Source organism: Musca autumnalis, unplaced genomic scaffold (assembly GCF_047663935.1).
Source record: "Musca autumnalis isolate F117 unplaced genomic scaffold, ASM4766393v1 scaffold_3, whole genome shotgun sequence".
Lineage (NCBI taxonomy): Eukaryota > Metazoa > Arthropoda > Insecta > Diptera > Muscidae > Musca > Musca autumnalis.
The window spans coordinates 147,786,226-147,810,264 of record NW_027411866.1 but is presented as its reverse complement, the minus strand read 5'-3'; the positions used below and the strand labels follow the sequence as shown (position 1 = coordinate 147,810,264).

Below are 24,039 nucleotides of genomic sequence, written 5' to 3'. Positions count from 1 at the left end.
GAGGCTAATGCCAAACACCCACCAAATTCTCTCATTTATTTTGAGAGAGAATTATTAAGGTAGATGTATTTGCAATCTGTAACAAGAATGACAAAACAATTTTGCAAACATTAATAATTTTCATATTTTCTTAGCACAACTTCATTCCGAAATTATTATTCAATGTATTGTTCAAAAAATTCCACAAATATTTACATTTTTTCATTCATAATTTTGTTTTTTAGTTTTTGATTTGAAATAAACACATTTTTTGACATCTACCTTCATAACTTTCCCCAAAGAACACATAGTTCGATTACCGGTTACTCTCGAAACATTCGATCAGTGATTTCGATCGAGTCTTATCATGCCGTTTTTTTCTCGTGTCGAAAACTTGTTCACGAGTAAATTCTCGATCGAATCGAATCACATAATTAGGCCCCTGATTACAAAAATGTAAAGTTTGTTGGGCGGAAGTCCATACTTCCTGAGATATGGGCCCCTGAAGTTCCGAAAATTCCTCTTAAAGTAAGAAAAAAATTTAAATAAAAAAAAAATGTTCAGTAGGGCTATAACCAAAAAAATACCACCACATAGCCGTGTAGAGCATGGAAAAGTATTATGAAATACGGTGTCAATTTTTCTCTATCGCGAAAAAAGTTTCCGCACCAAATGCATGGAAGTTCAGAAATGAATTTTTTAATTTTATCTGTTGTAACAACATATTTGCTTTTCATTAAAATTTTTATTTTTTTGTAATCGAATTTAAAATCATTATCAAAGCGTTCTGGACCAATTTGTTCTCAAATCGCGCCATTTCGGAGCATATTAGGAACTTTTGACACTATTGCAATTTTTGGTTTTTCTTTATAAACTCGTGAATTTTATATTTGTATTTTTTGTACCTATCGGACAAGAGAATTTGGGGTCATTTGCAACGAATTCGCGAAAGTTACAGGATGTTTTTGTTGACCTTGCCTGTGAGAATTGTATTTGTTTTCTGCGTTTCTAAGATCGATTCGATGAAAAAAGTTTCAGCACCGACCGCAATTACTAAAACCATTTTGATATTTTTTCTACTTATAATTTTAAATTTGCTTTGTTTGAATAAATATTTATAGACAAAAATAAATTTCTCACAGGCAAAGTATTTAAAACCGGTCTGTAACTTTCGCGAATTTGTTGCAAATGACACCATATTCTCTTGTCCGATAGGAACAAAAAATATAAACATAAAATTCGCGAGTTTATAAAGAAAAACTAAAAATTGCAATAGTGTCAAAAAATCCTAATATGGTCCTAAATGGCACGATTTGAGAACAAATTGGTCCAGAACGCTTTGATAATGATTTTAAATTAGATTACAAAAAAACTAAAAATTTTAATGAAAACCAAACATGTTGTTATAACAGATAAAATTAAAAAATGCATTACTGAACTTCAATGCATTTGGTGCGGAAACTTTTTCGCGATAGAGAAAAAAAATTCACCTTATTTCATAATAGTTTTTCATGCTCTACACGGCTATGTGGTGGTATTTTCGATAACTGCAAAAAAGTGCAAAAAGTTATATCCCTAATGTTCAGCCTTATCATGAACGGCAATTCCCCGTGAATTTTTTCCCTTTCCCCCTTCGGCCTATCATGGAGAAGATCGGAAGGGAAAAAATCCGCCAAGTGTGAAAAATAGCTATCACAATCGAAAGGGAGAACGAAAAATGTTTGTGAAAAAATTCGCAAATAAATTGATGGGGAATTGGGCAAAAATGTTAAAAAAACATCATATTTTGCAATATTTAAAACAAAAATTACTTTAAACACGCTTCTTAAATACAATGCTACTATTTTAATGCATTTAATTATTAATAAACTAGGTATTTTTCTATGAAACTCAATTTGAATTTCCACATGAATAGGCTCGAATGCAAAGTAAACAAAATATGCGCACACACACTCGTTTATTACATGAAAGCACCACCACAGATTTAGTGTGTAGAGTTGCCAAATTTGTTGTTATCGCTTAATTTTTTGATGGGAAAGTAAAAAGAGTGTATGTCCCACGAACATCCCCAAACAGCCCACAGAAAACTACAGCATGGCAACACTAAAAGTTATCTAAGGTTTTATCTTTTTTGTTTATCTCTTTTTCGCCTTTTTTCCATCTCCCCCATGGACCACGATAAGGCGAAAAAGTGAAAGGGAAAATTGTTTCACTTGCGAAATTTTTCACTAGTGAAAATCGATAAGGCTGGTTGTTTTCGTGCCCTAAATTGTCTCCTGTCCATAGGAGAAAGTCTTAAATCCCCGGCCAAAGGACGGCTACTTAGAAAAAACTTACAATTTAACATGGTATAAGTAAAGAGGTAGATTTAAATGAAAAAAATCTATAGAACCCTTGTTTTTCTTAAATTCCTAAAACTTCAAAATTAAGCAACAAGTGGGTTTGTTTACAACACCAATTTTGAGCATTTTATAAAAATCGCGAAAAATGAATGAAGAGTTAAGTTTTCTCCGCATAATCAAGTTGTGGATATGATAAAATGTTTGTTTCAATGATAACCTGACGAATTATTTCCATACAAATGTTCCAAAAATAATTTTAAAAATCATTGAATTCGATTGTTTTTAAAATTGTTTGGCATTTTATTCAAACACCACACACACATACACAGTTTGTGTATATTGTTTTGAAGTTTTAGGAATACTCGAATGAAAAAATTTAAATTGACATAAAGCTTTGGCTAACCTTTCTTATTAAACCATGCAATTTAAAAAAAAATTTCAGATTTTTTCCGTCAGCTGGTAGAGTATTCAATTTGTTCCTTTCAATTGTACGATTTTCTCTTCTGGCAACTACAGTTGAGTTGCTATCCATAATCGACCCCATTGCCTCTCTGTCATTGCAACTTAAAGTAGAGAGTGAGAAAACTCATGGGAAGTGACCAAACATTAGATATTTGTCGACATGTGAAGGTAATATGGGGTTAGGGTTATGACTTTTTGACCATTTTTCTCAAATATGATTTATGGGTCGATTCCGTATTGCGAGGCGAGTCGTGTCGCGTTGTCAGTTGCAATTCTTCCATTACCTATGGCAAAAGTCGCCCGACGACGTCAAATTCTGTCGCCATATAGTTCATTTTCCGGCGACAACAAATTAGCTGTCGCCGTGCATTTTTACAAACGAAAAATTGAAACGTAAGTTATATTTTCATTTATTTTTTCAGTACTTATATTGGTAAAAATTACTACAAAACAGCAATTTGAAATGCTGCTTGAAAAAATTGAAGCCCATTTAAACACTTTTGATGAAGTGTGGAAGGATGTTGCGAAGCAATTAAATAGTTGTGTACGTACACCAGATGAATGGCACAGAGTAGGATTCAATTAAAATACAAAATAAAGAAAAAATGTCTCAAAATAAGAACATTACAGCTACAGGAGGTGGACCATCACAAGAAATATCTTTGTGGATGGAGCAAGCGGTAGCAGACTTACTGCAAATTAATATGGTTTCAAATCCTGCAGGTGCTATCTACGGAATTGAAGAGACATGGGATGATAATAACAGTGAAATTGGTTAATCTGCTGAGGTAGAAAATGAAAAACCTAAAAATGAAGTAGAAATTGGCAACGTACTTGCCAAAAAACGTTTAAACTAAAATATCCTTTTCTTTTCAGATATAAATGGCGAACATCTTCCTTTCCCCATTGTATGTACGTGTATTCCGTCAATGCATCCGACAACTCCCGGGAAATTTGTTTTTGAATAAAAATAGTTTTTATTTTGACGCTTTTCCTCTTCTGTTAACTTGGAAACAATCCATAGTTTTCCTCTATTAACTCCAGAACTTCATTTAATACCTTTGACAATGTGGGCTGAACCATCCCGAGGTTAAAGTCATTGCCATGCGATTTTTGAAAGCTTCCTTCTGTAAAAAATCTTAAAGCAGCACACACTTTAAGGAGTGCCTGTATTGCTGTTGATCTGTAGGCTTTTTTAGTCATTTTTAATGACTCTACTATATACATAAATAACAGCGTCTTTTGGAAGCCGAAAATGGGCTTTAAACCTAAAAAATTAACAATTATTTTGATGAATGTTGGAAACCAAACATACAATACTGATGAAAATTCTAAAGTATTCGGTTTATCTCTTAAGTGTCGCATAATAGATTCTACGTTAACTATATTTTCTTCACTATCATCAAAAAATAGTTCCACTGAGCTTATCGTTTTAGAAAACTATAAGTCCCAATTTACATTAGGCGAGTTTACTTGCGGCAATTGTCAGTTTGAGGGAGAGAGAGGTGAGGCATATGGTAACCCTTTGCCTCTCAGCCCCCTCTTTCACCTACAAACTGACAATTGCCGCAAGTAAACTCGCCTAATGTAAATTGGGACTATTGTGTTCAACTTGCTCTGATATTTTTTTTCTGATTTATTCAAATCAAAACAAAAAACGCTGCGCTACATAACCGATAACTTGTTATCGACGATTATTTTCTATCGCTTTACGTAGTACAATTTCTAAATTTTGTCGCAGAGACGATTTACGAGGCGACATAACTCGCGTCGCAATACGGAATCGACCCATTAATTTTAGTTTTATTAGAAACACGGGACCTAGGCCACAGGCCCAAACGGTTCCAAATACAACAATAAAGTTACTACTCCGAGAATGAACTTTTGCCTATTAAAGCCAAAAAAGAGCGTTCATTCAATTTAATTATTAAAAGGGCCACGCACAAACAACTTTGATTTTATTTTGAAAAAATACTATTAAATTAGAAAAAAATCTCAAAAAATATTTCCTTTTGCACAAATGAATGGCCTTTTCCCTATTAATAACTAAAATAACTTTTATTCCATTTAAATATTGAAAAAGGTCACGTACAAACACTTTCAATTGATATATGTATGTATATGGAATAAAGTTATATATGATATAAACTGATATACACATATGTAATGATTTGGCGATAAAATTGGTGAAAAACAAACCGGGGTCCTAATTATGTGATTCAATATCGACTTGTTTCGACCTGTATTGCGATTCTGTAACTCCTTAACGACAGAATTAACGACGAATGTCGGTAGTTAACGATAATTTTCGGTAAGTGCTATTCTGTAACCAATTTTAACGATTTTTGTCGGTAAATTTTGTCGTTAATTACCGAAAATTATTGTTAAGTTAACAACCAAAAAAAAGTTGTTGTTAAGTCTTAACGACAGTACATGATTGCAATATTTAGCCGATTTCTCTTAACAAAGGCGTTTTTATTTGAACATATGTTATGTTAATAAGAAGGGTATACAAGATAAATTCCGCCTTATTGAGAAAAAATCTTCTTAAGTCATTAACATAAGGGTTAAATATGTAGGATACATGAGCAGCTCCGCCACTGTTGCTCTTTCGCCAGCGCCGATTTTATTGAAGCTACATAAAGATCGTCAAAGGAAAATTTTTGGATCTTCGACGGTCTTTATGCAGCATCAATCAAATTGGTACTGCCGAAGCCCATTTTACAATACATATCAAGGCTACGCTAATATTTGTCTTTATTTTTAAAGAGGTAAAACGTTAGCTAAAGTTTTAAAAGAACTCAAGTGTGGCACTTTTATATAAGACCTATACCAATGCGCTTAACACAATCTTTCTAGGAGACTTGCGTTGGCTTTAATGCCGTATTGAGGTCAAAACGTGTATAGTGTTCTTATAACCTACTTTGTTCTGTGGTAATCTTATAGATTTAAACTCAGCATCACTAACAATAAGAATGCTAAAAATGGCGTATAAGTTCGGATTTCCGAACTTTTCATACTCTCCACTATGAGAAATTCTGTTTATTGTGGGCGTGAGATGAAGATCAGAATATATAAACTCAAATGACGATAACGTGGATCCACGAAAATCACTAAAGGGACAGGCTTAAGTCATGTTATATTTTAAACGTCAATCTTCATCTAGTTCTTCTTTTTATTGCGCTATTCAGAATTTGCTTTCAAAGCAGCGCGTTAAATACATACATATAGGATTCTACATTTATATTTTTATATCACACACACATGACCTTTTGAGCAACGATTCTGATTACATATATCCATTAAACATATACATATAATGAATCTTATTTCACTGCAACACAGACGGTGTATACTTCCTGAGACTGCAGGCAAATTTGTTGGTCCGCAAGACAAGTTCCTGTCCACTTAAAACACATAAATCGGAGATATTCTATATTTTGCGTTGTGGTCCCTTTACGTGGAGAATAATGCAAAATATTCTGAAAAAAAAAAAACACCAAAACCTATGATATGTATGTACTGTTCATTTATCTCCTAGAAGTACTTACATACAAACTTGACGTTGAAGTTACCCTTGGGAAACGCATTGTTGGGATACTTGCAAACACCCATTGTAGGCACATTACTTCCAAAAAGGGATATATTTTCTTCCTTACGCGTTTTGTCTTCTGTAGTTGCGAAGAAATAACATTTTCAACTTAAAAAAAATAGAATAATAAATATTAAAATATAATTTTGACAATTCGTCTTTCTATCGATATTCGTCGGTATGTGCTACCGATTTATACAATCGGTAACATAAAGTTACAGAATAGCATATTCGTTAACTCAACCGAATATTTTCGTTAACTAACGATGTCGGTTCGTTATTAAAAAAAGTTACAGAATCGCACTACTGGGGCATAATTACGACATTCGATTCGATGAAATCATTGCATTTCGGAATGAAGTTGTACTAGAAAATTGTACGAAATGATTTATATTTGTAAAACATGTTGACATTTGGTTTGTTCCTTTACATTAAAAAATGGTAACAGTGGCAAAAAATGGTAAAAATGGTGAACTGCTCTCATATAAATTGTATGCTTTTAAAAGTAAGGGAATACTTTGCGGGTAAAAAGTAGTAAAAACTGGTAACCTCAGTCACGTAAAGGAACACGACTATTGTTGTAACCGATTGCTAATGCATCTACCTTAGGGGTAGTTTACACTATATGTAAATGTCATATGACATGAAATTTTCCATCGTTAAATATTCACTAATATGTGGAATATTGGAGATTTTCCTTACGCCATTTATTCTGTGCATCCACCCAAACAAAAATATAATAAAATTACGTCTCCACATTGCCTCCGTGGGTAGATATGGAATGTTTTTATTTCGTATCATATGACATTGATAGATAGTGTAAACTACCTCTTAGTAAATGTATGGCATGGTACAATAATACAGGTAGCATTATCATGCCAGCTGATGGTAACATAATGTGTCAAGTGCATTGAATTGATGTCAAATTTTGACACCTTATGTTACCAACAATTGCCAATGCGGCTACCTGTGTATTTGTACCATGATGTATGGTTAGTGGCGCGTATAGGGTTTCATAGGTCGATTTTTTCATTCTCGAGCAAATACTCGATCGAATCGAATGTCGTAATTAGGCCCCTGAGTACTCAAATATTAATTTTTTGAGTTACCGACAAAAATCGGTAACATTAAAACGCAAAATTATGAATGAAATATTCAAATAAAAGTTGAAAACACTTGGTCTGTTCCAGAACTGCGAGAATCTACTAATTTTTACTACTTTTTCCGATAACATAAAGGAAAAAATCTTATCGTAGTAAAAAATAGTAGCTTCTTGCAGGTTCTGGAACAGAGCAACTGTTGCTATCGGTAGTACTTTGCGACTACTTTCTATTGGTCGCTATCTTACCGAATAATATTGTTAATTTCTTTCGATATTTCATGGATCTGAGATGCAAAAAATGTCCGTAGTATAAAATTTTTCATCATATAAAATTGTAAACTACGACTACGCCTACGACAACATCTACGACACTTGCATGCCTACGACTACGCCAACCGTAATAAGGGTGAATGTTGATGAATTTCATTCCAATAAATGTTGTAATAAAAATGTTCATTCCGACTAAATTTTAAAGGCCCCCACTCATTAGTCAGTCTGACTGCCAGCATTTGTGGTAGTATGTGTAAATTTTTGAAATTTTGAGAATGCATGTGTGAGTTTTCCAAGATTGATGAAAATCAAAATAGTTTTGATTTCAAATTGAACCCCCATCAGTCTGGGTGAATTGTGTTTATTTTCAAATTGTCAATAAATAATTTTGAAAAACAGAAAATAATGTTGGTGTTGAAACACAAAAAACGTAGAATTCATTTATTTTTGGAGGAGATTTTTAGACTTGACTGATGGTTCGTGCTACACACTTACTTGTCAGTCACACATACAGAAAGGGTTCATCGGACTGACGGCACAGACTGATAAATGAGTGGGGGCCTTAATATGTTTAAAATATTTTTTCATATTTTGCAAAATAATACACATACAAATTGTGTATAATCCATGGCACAATTACCCAGGTAGTGGCATCGTAAAATTTTGAATATTTTATGTCAAAACTGTCTTTATGTTGTTGGGGAAATTACAACAAAAATAATTTTTTTATAAAGGGATTTGACTTTTCATATTCGATCAGCTGGTGTGATACCACTACCTGGAAGTTCTGCCATGGTATAATCATTTGAAAGAATAAGTAAACCAATAGAACAAATTGTAATCAGCTGTTTGCTATGGGCTACCTTCTAATGATTGTACCATGAGTATTTATTTTTCTTTAATTTATTTATAAGCTGTGTCTGGTTACCCTAAAATTTGTAACAATTTGTACCAATTCTTGCTGGAAGTCGTCTGTTAACACAAAAAACCAGCAAAAGAGAGCGATTCGAGAGAGACATTTTGACAGTTCTTTCACTGAGAGCTTACAAATTCTTACTGGACAAATTTCTTCTAGCAAGCACTTGAAAGCTCTTCTTCTTCCTGAAAACAATCAATCAGCCGTTTTTAGTTTTTTGCTGATTTATGTTTGTGAGCCATGGTAGAACAAATACAAGGTAAAGTTAATACTACAACAAATACAACTCGAACAACAACCACAAAGGAATTTGTTTTTGTTTGTAACGTTACTGCCAGTTGTATTTGTAAACAAAACAAGGAAATGTCTATAAATTATTGGAATTTAAAAAACTAATAATTTTTCACAACTGATTGAATATTTTGGAAAACATGAATGAAAATTCGTTACATTTTCAATTTTTTTGTTTCCACATCATTCCACTAAATGCATAAATTCTCGCAGAAAGTAGAATTCTTGCAGAAAAGTTTGGGGTCGGTGGAAATTCATAGAAAAAGGGGGAAGCTGTTTCAATGTTTTGTTTTAGAAATCAAAGAAGCACATGTTTATTAGGGCTTTATTTTTTTAAATTTTAACAAAGTACCTCACATATTAACAAACGTTGTATCGCCTCTACAAGCGGGGATTTACTGCGCGGCTTATCGTTCGAACTTGGAGGAGGTTACATACATATCATTGATATGAAGAAGTCTTTCTGGGAAATGGTTTTTTCCAAATGATATATTTTTTTTTCTCAAAAAATATATGTCCCTAATGTACATCGAAACAGAAATAAACGTATAAAATGTCATATGAAATTTGACACTAACGTTACAACCCAGTTCAGTCAGCTGTGTATTGCTGCTACCTTTTTTATTCTACCATGTTTGTGAGCATTAAAAACAATTTTATTGTGGAAATAACATAGTCTAATTGTATTGTTTTATGGAGAACAAATTTGTAAAGTGGAAAAATACTTTTTTGTTTCATTTTCTTTTTGATTTTTAATAAAATACAACGTGTTTGCTTCCTTTGTTGGCGGACAAATTGTTCTGTTTTGGCAAGTCAGCTGATTGCTTACTGGTTTTTGCTGGGAAGGTGTCTGTTTACTTTTTACAATTTTCTAGCAAAAGAGAATAAAAACCCCTTACTCTCTGAGAAAGTTCTTGCTGGACAATTCTTGCTGGGAAAGTAACCAGACAGACTTATAAATAGACTGGGAAATCCTATCTAAATGCATATATGTTTAGGAAGGTCGTAAATCAAAACTGATTAGAAAGAAACTCGTTTTATCACAAAATAAAACGAATTAGGCACAGAAATTTTTGCATATCTTGCATAAAATTAGCATATGCAAAACCATATGCAAGGGCTGAAACTGAAATGAAATTTTGTATTAAGTCCTCCTTGGGGGTATAACACTTTCCACCTGAAATTTTTCGGTATAGGTTCACGTCTTCATATAGCCCCCATTGAACGGTACCTCCCGATTTTCGGTATTTTGAAGTTTGTGGCCTCAATATCCCACCGAACTGATTGAAATTTGGTATTTAGTTTTTGTTGGGGGTATAAAACTTTCCACCTGAAATTTTTCGGTATAGGTCCATGTCTTCATATGGACCCCATAGAACGGTACCTCCCGATTTTCGCTATTTTGAAGGTTGTGGCCTCAATATCCCTCCGAAATGGCTGAAATTTGGTATTAAGTCCTCCTTGGGGGTATAAAACTTTCCACCTGAAACACGTCGGTATAGGTCCACGTCTTCATATAGCCCCATAGAACGATACCTCCCGACTTTCGGTATTTTGAAGCTTGTGGCTGTGGATATACATTTCTCCATTTTATTGACTTGTCTGAAGAGAATTTTAAACAGAAAAATATTGTTCACGCAAACATTTTTGTGACAATTAATGAAATATTTGTTGCATAAGAAAATATGTAAAATGCATAAATTGCATATACAAATATTATTTTTTGCTTGTTGTGTATTTATTTCAGCTATAGTCCATATTTTGTTGCTTCAAAATTTGAAGAAACAAAATGTTTAACAGTGGATAATGAAATTGATTACTACGAGCGGAGGCAGAGAATACTATAGTTTCGGAAGCAGCCAAACTTCCTCATCAGTTCTCTTAACCGCTGACTCGGTGTCGATAAACAGGTCAATAAGAGTGACCAGAAAATTAAACAGAACGAGAAATTATCTGTATCCTCCTAAATCTGTTGACCGCACAATTGAGTCAGAATAATCAAAATCATATACCCACTACTGTTTTTTATGCTGTCTTTGCATCGCAAAGAAGACAAGCATAAGTAGTGTTGTTTGCAGTAAGCAGAGATCACAACAAAATGTTGTTTTTGCTATTATGCGTAGTCAACAAGTAAGGCCGTGCTGATTGCCTGTTATTGTTGTTGGCTTTGTATTGTTGGACTGCAAAATAATACTTGTTGTGTATTTATTTCAGCTATAGTCCATATTTTGTTGCTTCAAAATTTGAAGAAACAAAATGTTTAACAGTGGATAATGAAATTGATTACTACGAGCGGAGGCAGAGAATACTATAGTTTCGGAAGCAGCCAAACTTCCTCATCAGTTCTCTTAACCGCTGACTCGGTGTCGATAAACAGGTCAATAAGAGTGACCAGAAAATTAAACAGAACGAGAAATTATCTGTATCCTCCTAAATCTGTTGACCGCACAATTGAGTCAGAATAATCAAAATCATATACCCACTACTGTTTTTTATGCTGTCTTTGCATCGCAAAGAAGACAAGCATAAGTAGTGTTGTTTGCAGTAAGCAGAGATCACAACAAAATGTTGTTTTTGCTATTATGCGTAGTCAACAAGTAAGGCCGTGCTGATTGCCTGTTATTGTTGTTGGCTTTGTATTGTTGGACTGCAAAATAATACTTGTTGTGTATTTATTTCAGCTATAGTCCATATTTTGTTGCTTCAAAATTTGAAGAAACAAAATGTTTAACAGTGGATAATGAAATTGATTACTACGAGCGGAGGCAGAGAATACTATAGTTTCGGAAGCAGCCAAACTTCCTCATCAGTTCTCTTAACCGCTGACTCGGTGTCGATAAACAGGTCAATAAGAGTGACCAGAAAATTAAACAGAACGAGAAATTATCTGTATCCTCCTAAATCTGTTGACCGCACAATTGAGTCAGAATAATCAAAATCATATACCCACTACTGTTTTTTATGCTGTCTTTGCATCGCAAAGAAGACAAGCATAAGTAGTGTTGTTTGCAGTAAGCAGAGATCACAACAAAATGTTGTTTTTGCTATTATGCGTAGTCAACAAGTAAGGCCGTGCTGATTGCCTGTTATTGTTGTTGGCTTTGTATTGTTGGACTGCAAAATAATACTTGTTGTGTATTTATTTCAGCTATAGTCCATATTTTGTTGCTTCAAAATTTGAAGAAACAAAATGTTTAACAGTGGATAATGAAATTGATTACTACGAGCGGAGGCAGAGAATACTATAGTTTCGGAAGCAGCCAAACTTCCTCATCAGTTCTCTTAACCGCTGACTCGGTGTCGATAAACAGGTCAATAAGAGTGACCAGAAAATTAAACAGAACGAGAAATTATCTGTATCCTCCTAAATCTGTTGACCGCACAATTGAGTCAGAATAATCAAAATCATATACCCACTACTGTTTTTTATGCTGTCTTTGCATCGCAAAGAAGACAAGCATAAGTAGTGTTGTTTGCAGTAAGCAGAGATCACAACAAAATGTTGTTTTTGCTATTATGCGTAGTCAACAAGTAAGGCCGTGCTGATTGCCTGTTATTGTTGTTGGCTTTGTATTGTTGGACTGCAAAATAATACTTGTTGTGTATTTATTTCAGCTATAGTCCATATTTTGTTGCTTCAAAATTTGAAGAAACAAAATGTTTAACAGTGGGTAATGAAATTGATTACTACGAGCGGAGGCAGAGAATACTATAGTTTCGGAAGCAGCCAAACTTCCTCATCAGTTCTCTTAACCGCTGACTCGGTGTCGATAAACAGGTCAATAAGAGTGACCAGAAAATTAAACAGAACGAGAAATTATCTGTATCCTCCTAAATCTGTTGACCGCACAATTGAGTCAGAATAATCAAAATCATATACCCACTACTGTTTTTTATGCTGTCTTTGCATCGCAAAGAAGACAAGCATAAGTAGTGTTGTTTGCAGTAAGCAGAGATCAAAGCCAACAACAATATTATTTTTTGCGTATGCAAAATTTATGCATTTTGCATATGTCATATGTTTCCATTGCAATTTAATCAGACGCTCAGCACCAAAATTTGACATAAATCGGAGCAAAAATAGGGGTTGCATAAAACTCCACTCTCTATTTATAAATAAATGCGTATTTTTTACAAAACATGCCTATTGTTCATTTATTATAACAATGTGGCATCTCATCAAAATCTCTTCATATTTTGTATTCAATGATCTGGCCACATGGCGCACATAAGTGTCAAAAGTTTGTGAGAGAGCGAACTTTTAATTAATTTCTGTTAATTATCAAACAGCGTGTTGTTCTCGCGCAAAATAACTGCGAAAAGTAAACAAATAAATGTTTTGCGGAAAAAATAGGTGAAAGTGTTGTTATATTATTTAAAAATGGCAAAAAATTAAGCAAAAGAATTGCATTTAAAGGTGTTTGCAAAAATATTTGACAAAACGAGCGCGAGCATATGTCGCCATATTTTGCATACCAAACAAATCATAAACGAAATAGGCTCCAACAGCCAGCAAGCACAAACAAATAATCGTTGGCCCCTAACATAAATGGCAAGTACATAAATCGCCAATAGAACATGTGGATTGTGAGATATTCAAATTGTAAATTGTAAATAAGAGAAAAGTGACAAAAGATTAAAATTTAATCATTAAATGACAATAAAGTAAAAGAAAGCACAAAACACACGAACATTTTGACCAAACAGTTGTATTAATTAACATACCGCATACCGCAAGAACAAGATAGCAAAGCAAGCAACAAATTACAAGCATTTGATGTGTGTTTTTCTTCTGTCAACATTTGATTCGATGTTCTACGCGTGTGAACTTTGCTTTTTGCAAGTAACTCAAGTAATTCATTACTCGTTGTTCAACAGATTAAGAAAATCAATTAATTAAAAAGTGCGTGAGCGAAGTATAGAAAAACATTACTATAGCTAAAGTAAACGAAAGTGAAATCGAACACTGACTTCTTCAAAAAACTCCTTTGACAAAACACAACAAGTGTTTAATAAAAAAGAAAAGGTCACAAAACTGTATCAATGAGAAATTTATCAACAAAAATTTGAAACCAAAATAAAAGTTTAAAATAAGAAATCAAGAAACTTTTAATATGAAATTGATTTTGAACAAATCAAAGGGAATTAATAAAATAAACAAAACATATTTTATGTGTTGATTCAATCTCCCAAAAAAGGAGCGTGTGTTTTTGCAAAGAGAACTGAACGAGTAGCAAAAAACATAATTTGTTTACATTTTTGTGATTAACGTCAAAATTAATTTTGAGAGAGTCACTACCAACGTTGCCAGATTAATCTCCCAAAAGTGTGGCATTGTAACGGTTTCATCCATTTAAACGATTTTTTTGAAAAATAATACGAAATAACTTCGCGCCAAGTTGTGTTTGTGGTAAATTTGTGAACTTTTATCAGTGAATTTATGTTCCGGCAGTATGGACCATTTTCAACCAGCACTGGACCCACGAAAGCAGGAGCTTTTGGAAGCAAGATTTATTGGAGCAAGGGTAAGTTCTTTTGAATTGTTTTTAATATATATTAATGACAAGTAAAATCGCAAACAATGCTTCTTGTGGATCAAGTGTGATTTTGGAGCACATTTTTGTCGGGAGTGAAATTTTTACCATATCTAGTCCGATATTAGTCCATATTTATAGATTTGTTCCCGTACTTTCTAATAGTAAAACTCGTAAAAGAGAGAAAGAGAGCAAAATTGTTGTCACACAAAAGTTTTTCATAAAGATCGGGAACGCAAAAATGGAAAAAACCTCAAAAAAGCTGGAACAAATGTCAAAGTCGGCGTAACATACATGTTACTATTTTTACACGCTCAAATTTGTCGAGTAAAAAGTTTTTAAAGAGAGTGTCATTCCGCGCCATTTTTGTTTAAAGAGAAGTGAACATTTTACAACTTTTTTGTGTACGGGAACGGGTTTTCGTGTAAAATGTGTAAAAGTCGTAAAAATTTTAAAAACTTTTTAGTTCTGGAACACAGCTTATATTGACAATTGCCAGTTTGAAGGTGAGAAAGGTTAGACATATGGTAACCCTTTGTCTCTCAACACCCTCTCTAAACGACAAACTGACAATTGCCGCAAGGAAAATTGCCTAGTGTAAATATGGAAATAGTTTCCCGGGAAGGAGTCCATACTTCTCTAGAAAAAGGGCTTCACATTTCAGAAATGTTTTACTTTACCAGTTGGATCGTTTTGAATTTGTTACCACAAGTAGCCCCTGTTAGACGGCCGACTCACTATCAAATTGATGAGAGCCGTAAGGGCCGCCTGACTATCGAGCTTGCTTGCTTTGCGTATTGTATATATTGTCAAGAGGAGAGTTACCATCAGCCCAAATGTCCCTTGTTGTAAAATTTATGGTCTGTTCCTTTACTTTTGAAAATAGTAAAACCGGCAAAAGTCGTAAAAGTTGTAAACTGCTCCCATATGAATTGTACGGTGTCTAAAGTAAAGTAACGCTTTTCGAGTAAAAAGTGGTAAAACTTGAAGATTCTTGCACGTAAAGGAACAGAGCTTAAGTTAAACCCATGGCAGAACTACCAGCTGATCGAATACGAAAATTCAAACCCCTTTATAAAAAAATTATTGTTGTTGTAATTTCCCCAACAACATAAAGAACGATGCCACTACCTGGGTAATTGTGCCATGGTTAAACCTGAAGAAGTTGGGCATATACAGGGTGATTATGAATGCAAACTCCCCCTGAGTTTTGTCTTTCTGCCGTTTAAACTTTAAGGAGAAAGTGAGAAAACTCATGGGGAGTTGACATTCATAATTGGGCTGATAATCGCTTACGCGAATCCCGTCGGTTGATTTAAGCTGACTAACAATTAGTTTTAAGACCTTCGCATTTCAGAAATGTGAGGCCCGCCACGATCCTGAATCTGGGAGCCTAAGAGCCGTCCTCACAGCCTGAAACTGTAGCAGGATATTCAAAGATTGGAGATCTTGGATAACGTTCAAAGTGACCTGAGGACTGCTTTTTATTGCCTCGGTAATTGAAATTGATGCAGCCCTTTGCACACATGATAGTTTGGTTATTCCCAAGTGCCTGCCACAAGACAAGTCAACCGTAGGCTAAGAAAAACGATACAAATACAAACACGTGTGCATGCCATCCTATCGCATGTAATCCCTTCCTTCAAATTTTGCTGGCCCATTGTGTTCATCCTTAAATAAGATGAGAAGGTGGGTATGAGGGAAAAGAAAGGTAGCAATAGTTCAACTTTCATAGTCTATGACGAACCGACCCATAGCCACTTAAGGCTCTCGCTGTAGGCTGCAGTGTCAATGGAGGAAAAGCAAGAGAGGGATACCACCTCATGCACACCAAACAGTCTGTGCCTTTTGACTGACAGTCTGGATACCGATAGAGAAGGGGCATGATTGTTTCATCAATCCCACGGTAGCGCGTTCTTTCGTACCGAATTGACCAGGAACCATAGTGTTTCGGCCACCGGCTGCCAATCTAGCATTAAACCTATGCTTCTACGTAGGTTTGAATGCTACTACAACAACAACGATTGTTTCATTCTCTTCCATATCCTCAATACTCAATGTTGTAATACTTGCAATACTCAATGTTTTTGTCCTCCCACTTGCTTCTCATGAATCTGATGATGCAGTGACCAGTAATGACTCCTACAGTTGTTGTTATTGTAGCAGCTTCTACAAGTACATGTAAATCTTTATTTTATTGATTCGGCTCTGCCTCCAGCTCCAAGTTCAGAAAGGACGCCACCTGAATAGGATTCGTCCAAAGAGAGAGTGGAGTTAAGTTAGTCGGGTTGGCTGGGCAGTTAAACAGGTGCTGCGTAGTATGCGCACCGGTGCCACATGCTGGGCAGATATTCCGCGTGCCATCAATCTTAGCCCAGTAAGAAGAAGTTGTGTCAACACGACTCTCGTTTGTCTTGGCAGCTGTTGTTCTTCTACTGCCACGAATGGTGGATGATCGTCGAGGATGATATTCGCCCTGTAGACTGCCAGAGCCTCTGCAACCGCATCAGTGTGAATGTCCCTTAAACCTGTCTGGTATGCACGTTGATCTAGAGGTTCTCTTTTATATCTTTGGACCTCTCTCTCCAGAACTCGATAATCCTCCCTAAACAGCCTGGGGGGTTCAGGTATATCCACCAGATGGTGATTTGGGTGGTCTTGCCTATAGCATCCAAGCAAGTACTGCATCGTCAACATCCTGTTGTGTCGACGCACAGGAAGGATCTTGGTCTCCTCATGTAAATAATCCACTGCAGACATGAGGTGACACCCTGTAGCTGTTCTCAGGGCAGCATTCTGGCAGATTTGTAGTTTATCCCATTGCGTATCACTTATGTTAGCAAACCACACTGGCGCCGCATAGCTTACCACAGACCGGCCTATCGCGTTGTATGTGGTTAACAAGGTTTCTTTATCCGCACCCCAAGTACTGCCGGCTAGGGACTTGAGGACCTTGTTCCTATTTCTCAGCTTATCGCAGATAACTGTAGTATGCCGAGACGACTTATACATGCTATCGAATGTGACCCCTAGGACTTTGCGGTAGTTTGAGGTCGGAATAATTGCACGGTCGACCTGCACATTCAGTGGGAGCTTCATCTGCGCTGTGCATGTGGTGAACAGTGTGACTGTTGACTGTCACAAACATTACCGAGTGATTCCTACAGAGATTCTGATTTACGTAGTTAGAGAAGGGACGCAGTTCTACGCCCTGTGATTGCCGGCCAGATTGACTTCGAAACCTTACCAGCAGGTACGTTTTGCTAAATTCTTACGATTTTCTCTGCGTAGAGCTTACTGAGTTTGTTGAGGAAAAAGCAAAACGTTGGCTTGACACAGTCCTCCACACGAAGAATCGAGGACTGGGCGCCTTGACTTCCCAATTCATCAATTGTCTCATTTTCCTCAACATTGCAGTGCCCTGGTACCTAGCAAAAACTCTACGTCTATATTATACGTTTTTAATATGGATCTAAAATTTTGAACAGTCTTAGCTTTAATAGTCCAGAGTTCGAACGTCTTTAGAGCAGTCTGGCCATCCATGTAAACCATGAATGTCCTATCTGAAAGGTGTGTAGTTCTAAAGAATTTTGCCTTACAGACGATGCAGTTGTCGTTACGTTTGTGGGAACGTCTTGTTTTCAAATCTTCAAAATACATACCAGATCCCGTGCCGTCTTCCATCTTTGAGCTATCAGTGAAAACGGATAGGCTACCGGGAAGTGGTCTGCCCTGCTCCCACTCAATTATGTATATCAGGAAGCTACGCATAATACAATACCCATTATAGTTGGCCAAACGCGTTCATTATTCACTGTCCTCGTTTAAAAAAGTATGAGTAACGTCATACAAACCAACGTGTGAAATTAAGTATACGCAGTTTTGTCCATTGAACGAGATAGTGAACCGCATCGTTCAATTGCATCCATTGCACTGCATCGTCTATTTTCTGCTGCAAATATAGGTTAGGTTAAAGGACGCGTAGCTGTCATATGGACAACCACTTCACTCGGAGACCTTATGGTCCATTGTGTTCATCCTGTAGGGGGTTTGAAAGAGAAGAAATGTATTTTACCTGGAAAAGAAGAATAGACGTCAAGGAAAGAAGTAAACAAAGTAATGGAGTAAAAGAGTATTAATGGTAGAAAAGTCATTGAAAAGGATATTTTAGATATAAGAACGAGAGAGGAGAGTTTGCCACGCTAAGGCGCATTGGTTGGTTCTCGTTGAAGCCATTTCAAACCTTTGGCCAAAAGAAGCAGTTTCGTCGGCTTGACTTGGCAGAACGTTGTCAGAGATATTGTGGAGTGTTCACCCACCGTTCGAAGTCTCTTGGTCATGGGCACTGGACAACGACATAATAAGTGCTCAATCGTCTCCGTCTCTTCTTCATCTTCGCATAATCTGCAGTAGTCGGTAGTGTCGTCTCTGTCCCATCTGCAGGCCAAAGATCTTATCCTGCAGTGTCCAGTGATTGTTGCAATCATTAGTTTCAGATCGGATTTCTTCATGGAGAGAAGGGATATAGTTCTTCGCTGCAAATATAAGAACATTTGAGTAATTAAGTATTTAATTTAAATTGGAGTATACATCTTTCATTTTCTATGAAACTCGACATATATAGTCGAGTTTATAAAAATATAAACCTTAAAAATCCTTTTATTTATAACAAAATTGCCTCCCCTAACAACAAAATAAAATATTTGTATTAATTAATCTTTCTTACTTTCAAGTTTGTACAAATTTAAATTAATTTCCGCATTATTGACGGCAACAACAAAAAAATGTATATCTACATAACCTGAAATAAAAAAACCGAAGCAAAACACTGCAGACAGGGCCACAGAGCAAATAGTAGTAGTGCAACGAACACTAGAAGAACTGGGTTAATTTTATGTACTCCATAAAAAAACATGGCACACTCTATACACAACACAACAGAGGACGTTCGTTCGTTTATTTTGCTGCTCTGCACGAAGCCAAGCCAGCCAGACTACGTCCAGTCGTCGACCATGATAGTCATTTTAGTCTCAGTGTTGTTCAATGGATGACGACGCCATTCCACACGGTATGGCAGTCAGTAGTTAACAACAACGCCCATCATCATCAGTGGCAGTGGAGCACTTGCATAGACGATGCATCTGTTAGTGTATTTATAACCAACTGCTCAGTCAGTCAGCGTTTTACCTTGGCCCTGTCCCTTTTTTGTTGATGTTGTGTTGCCACACTGTAGTTATTCATAGATTTCCTTGTTTTATTCGTTTATACTCGTTGAAGGGTAACTTTACTGTGTCATGGAGGATATATAAGTAGAAAAAATCCCGACTGGCAGAAATCGCTATATTATATGAAAATTTTTGTTACAAAAATAGGTTGTTAGTTACATTTTGTATGATCTTTTAAAACTGTTTGTACATTTTGCAACTTGGTCGCGACTTTGGTGCGGTTTTTCCGAATTTTCAAATCTCTTTCAACATAAAGTATGCTCCTGTCTCAAATAAATAAATAAATAAATAAATAAATAAATAAATAAATAAATAAATAAATAAATAAATAAATAAATAAATAAATAAATAAATAAATAAATAAATAAATAAATAAATAAATAAATAAATAAATAAATAAATAAATAAATAAATAAATAAATAAATAAATAAATAAATAAATAAATAAATAAATAAATAAATAAATAAATAAATAAATAAATAAATAAATAAATAAATAAATAAATAAATAAATAAATAAATAAATAAATAAATAAATAAATAAATAAATAAATAAATAAATAAATAAATAAATAAATAAATAAATAAAAAGAAAATAAATAAATAAACTAATAAATAAATAAATAAATAAATAAATAAATAAATAAATAAATAAATAAATAAATAAATAAATAAATAAATAAATAAATAAATAAATAAATAAATAAATAAATAAATAAATAAATAAATAAATAAATAAATAAATAAATAAATAAATAAATAAATAAATAAATAAATAAAAAGAAAATAAATAAATAAACTAATAAATAAATATATTAGTTAATTAAATGAATAATGAAATAAATATATAAAAATAAATAAAAAATAAATAAATAATAACTACGTCATCTGCATGGGAAACTAACCTAGCTCCTGGGAAACTAACCTAGCTCCTAGTCTATCAAATTCCTTGAGTATCACATTCCTGAAGCCATAGTAAAGAAGATAAAACCCCTCCCACCATAGTAAACGAGATAAATCTCCTCCCTGTGGGGTGCTTCTCTTGACTGACTTCTTTACGGAGCTCTCTGCAATGATAGAATTGATTAGTCTGCTTCCTACCATTCTATTAATCCAATTTGGTAAAAAAGAGGGGACACTCAGTAGCTCTAGAGCCGAATCGGTGGATTCCAGTTTCACAATACTCCAAAGTATGATTCGAACCATCAATGTCTTTTTCTTTAAAACCCAAGACCTCGTATAATTTTAAATTAAATTTAAAGTTTAAATTAGCAGATGGGCTAGATAGGCATAATACTTCGTATACTCAAAAAAAAAAAAAAAAATCACTAAAATGGTGGTGCATACAACAACTCTTGTAGGGAGTAACCGGTTTGGTCCATATTTTCCACCTCGCAACACTTCCTCCAGGCATAGATAGACTTCATCCACATATAGATAGCACCTCAACATCATTGCACGCCAAGCTCACTCATATCAGTCGAAAACTGAACCAGAACAAGAGAAGTCATATCGTCGATGATATGCTAAATGTCTACATAGCTGACTTAGTGCAGTTCTTCCATCTGAGGAATTTCAAAATATTCGCTGCTAAATCCACTGCCACAATGTTTATCACCAGTACAGCTGAAATAAGACTCCCCCTTAACATATTGGTTGGAAAGTGTCCTGATTTCGAACACCGACTACTCCAAGATATTGGGTGAAATGTTTAAGAGTCAGCGCTTGCGCTATTTGAAGTAGGGACAAGGTACTCAAGTCGCAAGCCGTCAAAGAAACCATGTTGATCCCTTATAAAGCAAAAGGTAAATTATACGGCGCCCGGGTGGTATCCAAATGCTGGTATGTCGACCTGAGGACTGCATCAGGGTGCCTTCTCATGACACCAATGGGCCATCATAATGACGACACGATTTCACCGGCACATCAAGTAGTTTCAGCCCAGTTAATATCCGCCTCAATTCATATTGAGTGCGAATTGATGGGACGATGTGTTGGGTACATGTTTCTCACGACACTCCGCATTTGTTTAGCTGGCCAGCTAACACCACTACATTTCTCCTGATTCTGTATGAACACAGCCCATGTAGCTACATTTTTGAATTTGGTCAAACTTCTCTATAAAGTATCACTTATCACTATACAGAAACATCGTCGTTAGAGAAATTATATTGTGTGGGAATATCCACTTGTGCTTTTAATCGCCTTGTCAGGGAACAAACATATTTTTGTTACTTAAGAATTGAATATCCGATTTGGCCGATATTTTGCACATCATAAAATGTACATCAAGTCTGCAGAAAATCTATATCGCAAAATACCTTCACGTACCTTCTTCACAAAAGTTCAACATTTTCGTTTAAGTGATGTTTGAGGATTATTTTGAAATTTTAAAGAGATGTAATGTTTTTCGTGGTCAAGTCCATACTTCGTGACATGCTTCTTTTAAAAAGTCCTACCTTGTCCAATGGCTTTGGTTGACACGATAACTATCGAAAGGAGTGACTGCCAAAATAAGATAAAAATGTGTTATATTAGAGCATTCCTTCAGTACTTCCTCTGGAAAAAGTACAACACTTGTACGTCTTAACCCTAATGATATTTATTAGCAAAACGTTCGAAATTATTTTCTGTCTCCTTGAGTACGTAACAGATGTAGATTATACATAAGAGAGAATCACAATTAGTGTTTTATAAAAAGGTGAATCTCGGCTTCAGCTATCTTTATGTTAGGAAAGTAAACCCCATATACACAATACAATAGCCGTGCACAATATAATAGCAAGGCGGAACTGTTATGTACGAAAATTGCGATAATGCTGCTATAAATCATGTGCGTGAAGATAAAATCGATTTAAACTAGCGGAGACAAAAACCACAAATACCACATTTAGCCAAGACACATTCTCTCACGTATAACAGATATAGAACAGTTTTATAACAGTTCTAAAAACAATTTTGACAAAATCGTTTTTGAAGAATATGTGTTTTAGACCCTTTTCAGGATCTAAAAAGATATGAGCACACGGAAAATTGACAAAATTGAAAAAAAAGCGGAAAGTTAAAAAAAGATTATGTAGGACTTTTTATTGAAAATCTTCATACATGTGGGTGGACCAATTGAGGGCCCCCTAGGCGAAATTTATTCCGCGTACCTACAGCTTGCGAGTACAGCTAATTAGGCCATTGGGTCGACTATAAGAAAATAATAATTTGATTACAGGTTGATTGTATTAATTTTGAAATATCGACATTTTATGAAAAACCTTCATATATGTGGGTGGACCTATTGAGGGCCCCCCTAGGCGAAATTTATGCCGCGTACCTACAGATTGCGAGTACAGCTAATTAGGCCATTGGGTCGACTATAAGAAAATAATAATTTGATTACAGGTTGATTGTATTAATTTTGAAATATCGACATTTTATGAAAAAATTTCATATATGTGGGTGGACCTATAAAGGCCCCCCTAGGCGAAATTTATGCCGCGTACCAACAAGTGGCGAGTACAGCTAATTAGGCCATTGGATCGACTATAAGAAAATAATAATTTGATTACAGGTTGATTGTATAAATTTTGAAATATCGACATTTTATGAAAAACCTTCATATATGTGGTGGACCTATTGAGGGCCCCCCTAGGCGAAATTTACGCCTCGTACCTACAGATTGCGAGTACAGCTAATTAGGCCATTGGGTTGACTATAAAAAAATAATAAATTGATTACAGATTGATTGTATAAATTTTAAAATATCGACATTTTATGAAAAAGCTTCATATATGTGGATGGACCGATAAAGGGCCCCCTAGGCGAAATTTATGCCGCGTACCTACAGATTGTGAGTACAGCAAATTAGGCCATTGGGTCGACTATAAGAAAATAATAATTTGATTACAGGTTGATTGTATAAATTTTGAAATATCGACATTTTATGAAAAACCTTCATATACATATGTGGGTGGACCTATTGAGGGCCCCCCTAGGCGAAATTTATGCCGCGTACCTACATATTGCGAGTACAGCTAATTAGGCCATTGGGTCGACTATAAGAAAATAATAATTTGATTACAGGTTGATTGTATAAATTTTGAAATATGGACATTTTATGAAAAACCTTGATATATGTGGATGGACCTATAAAGGCCCCCCCTAGGCGAAATTTATGGCGCGTACCTACAGATTGCGAGTACGGTCCAATTATTTCGTTGACCATGGGCTTTAGTCGTTCGCACAATATCCCTGACACTATCTTGTAGGCGATAGGGAGAAGACTTATGCCCCTATAGTTAGAGCATAAAGTCTTATCTCCGTTTTTATCTCAGG

General features: G+C 35.0%; 1 long non-coding RNA gene across 1 annotated transcript in view; it reads left to right on the top strand.

Moving 5' to 3' along the window:
* The first annotated feature begins 13,184 nt into the window (after positions 1-13,184).
* Positions 13,185-24,039, top strand: part of LOC141397886 (uncharacterized) — a 522,872-nt gene continuing 512,017 nt past the window's right edge. The window contains exon 1 of the long non-coding RNA XR_012411557.1: positions 13,185-14,479. This is a non-coding gene — a long non-coding RNA (uncharacterized lncRNA). The remainder of the gene's footprint in view (positions 14,480-24,039) is intronic.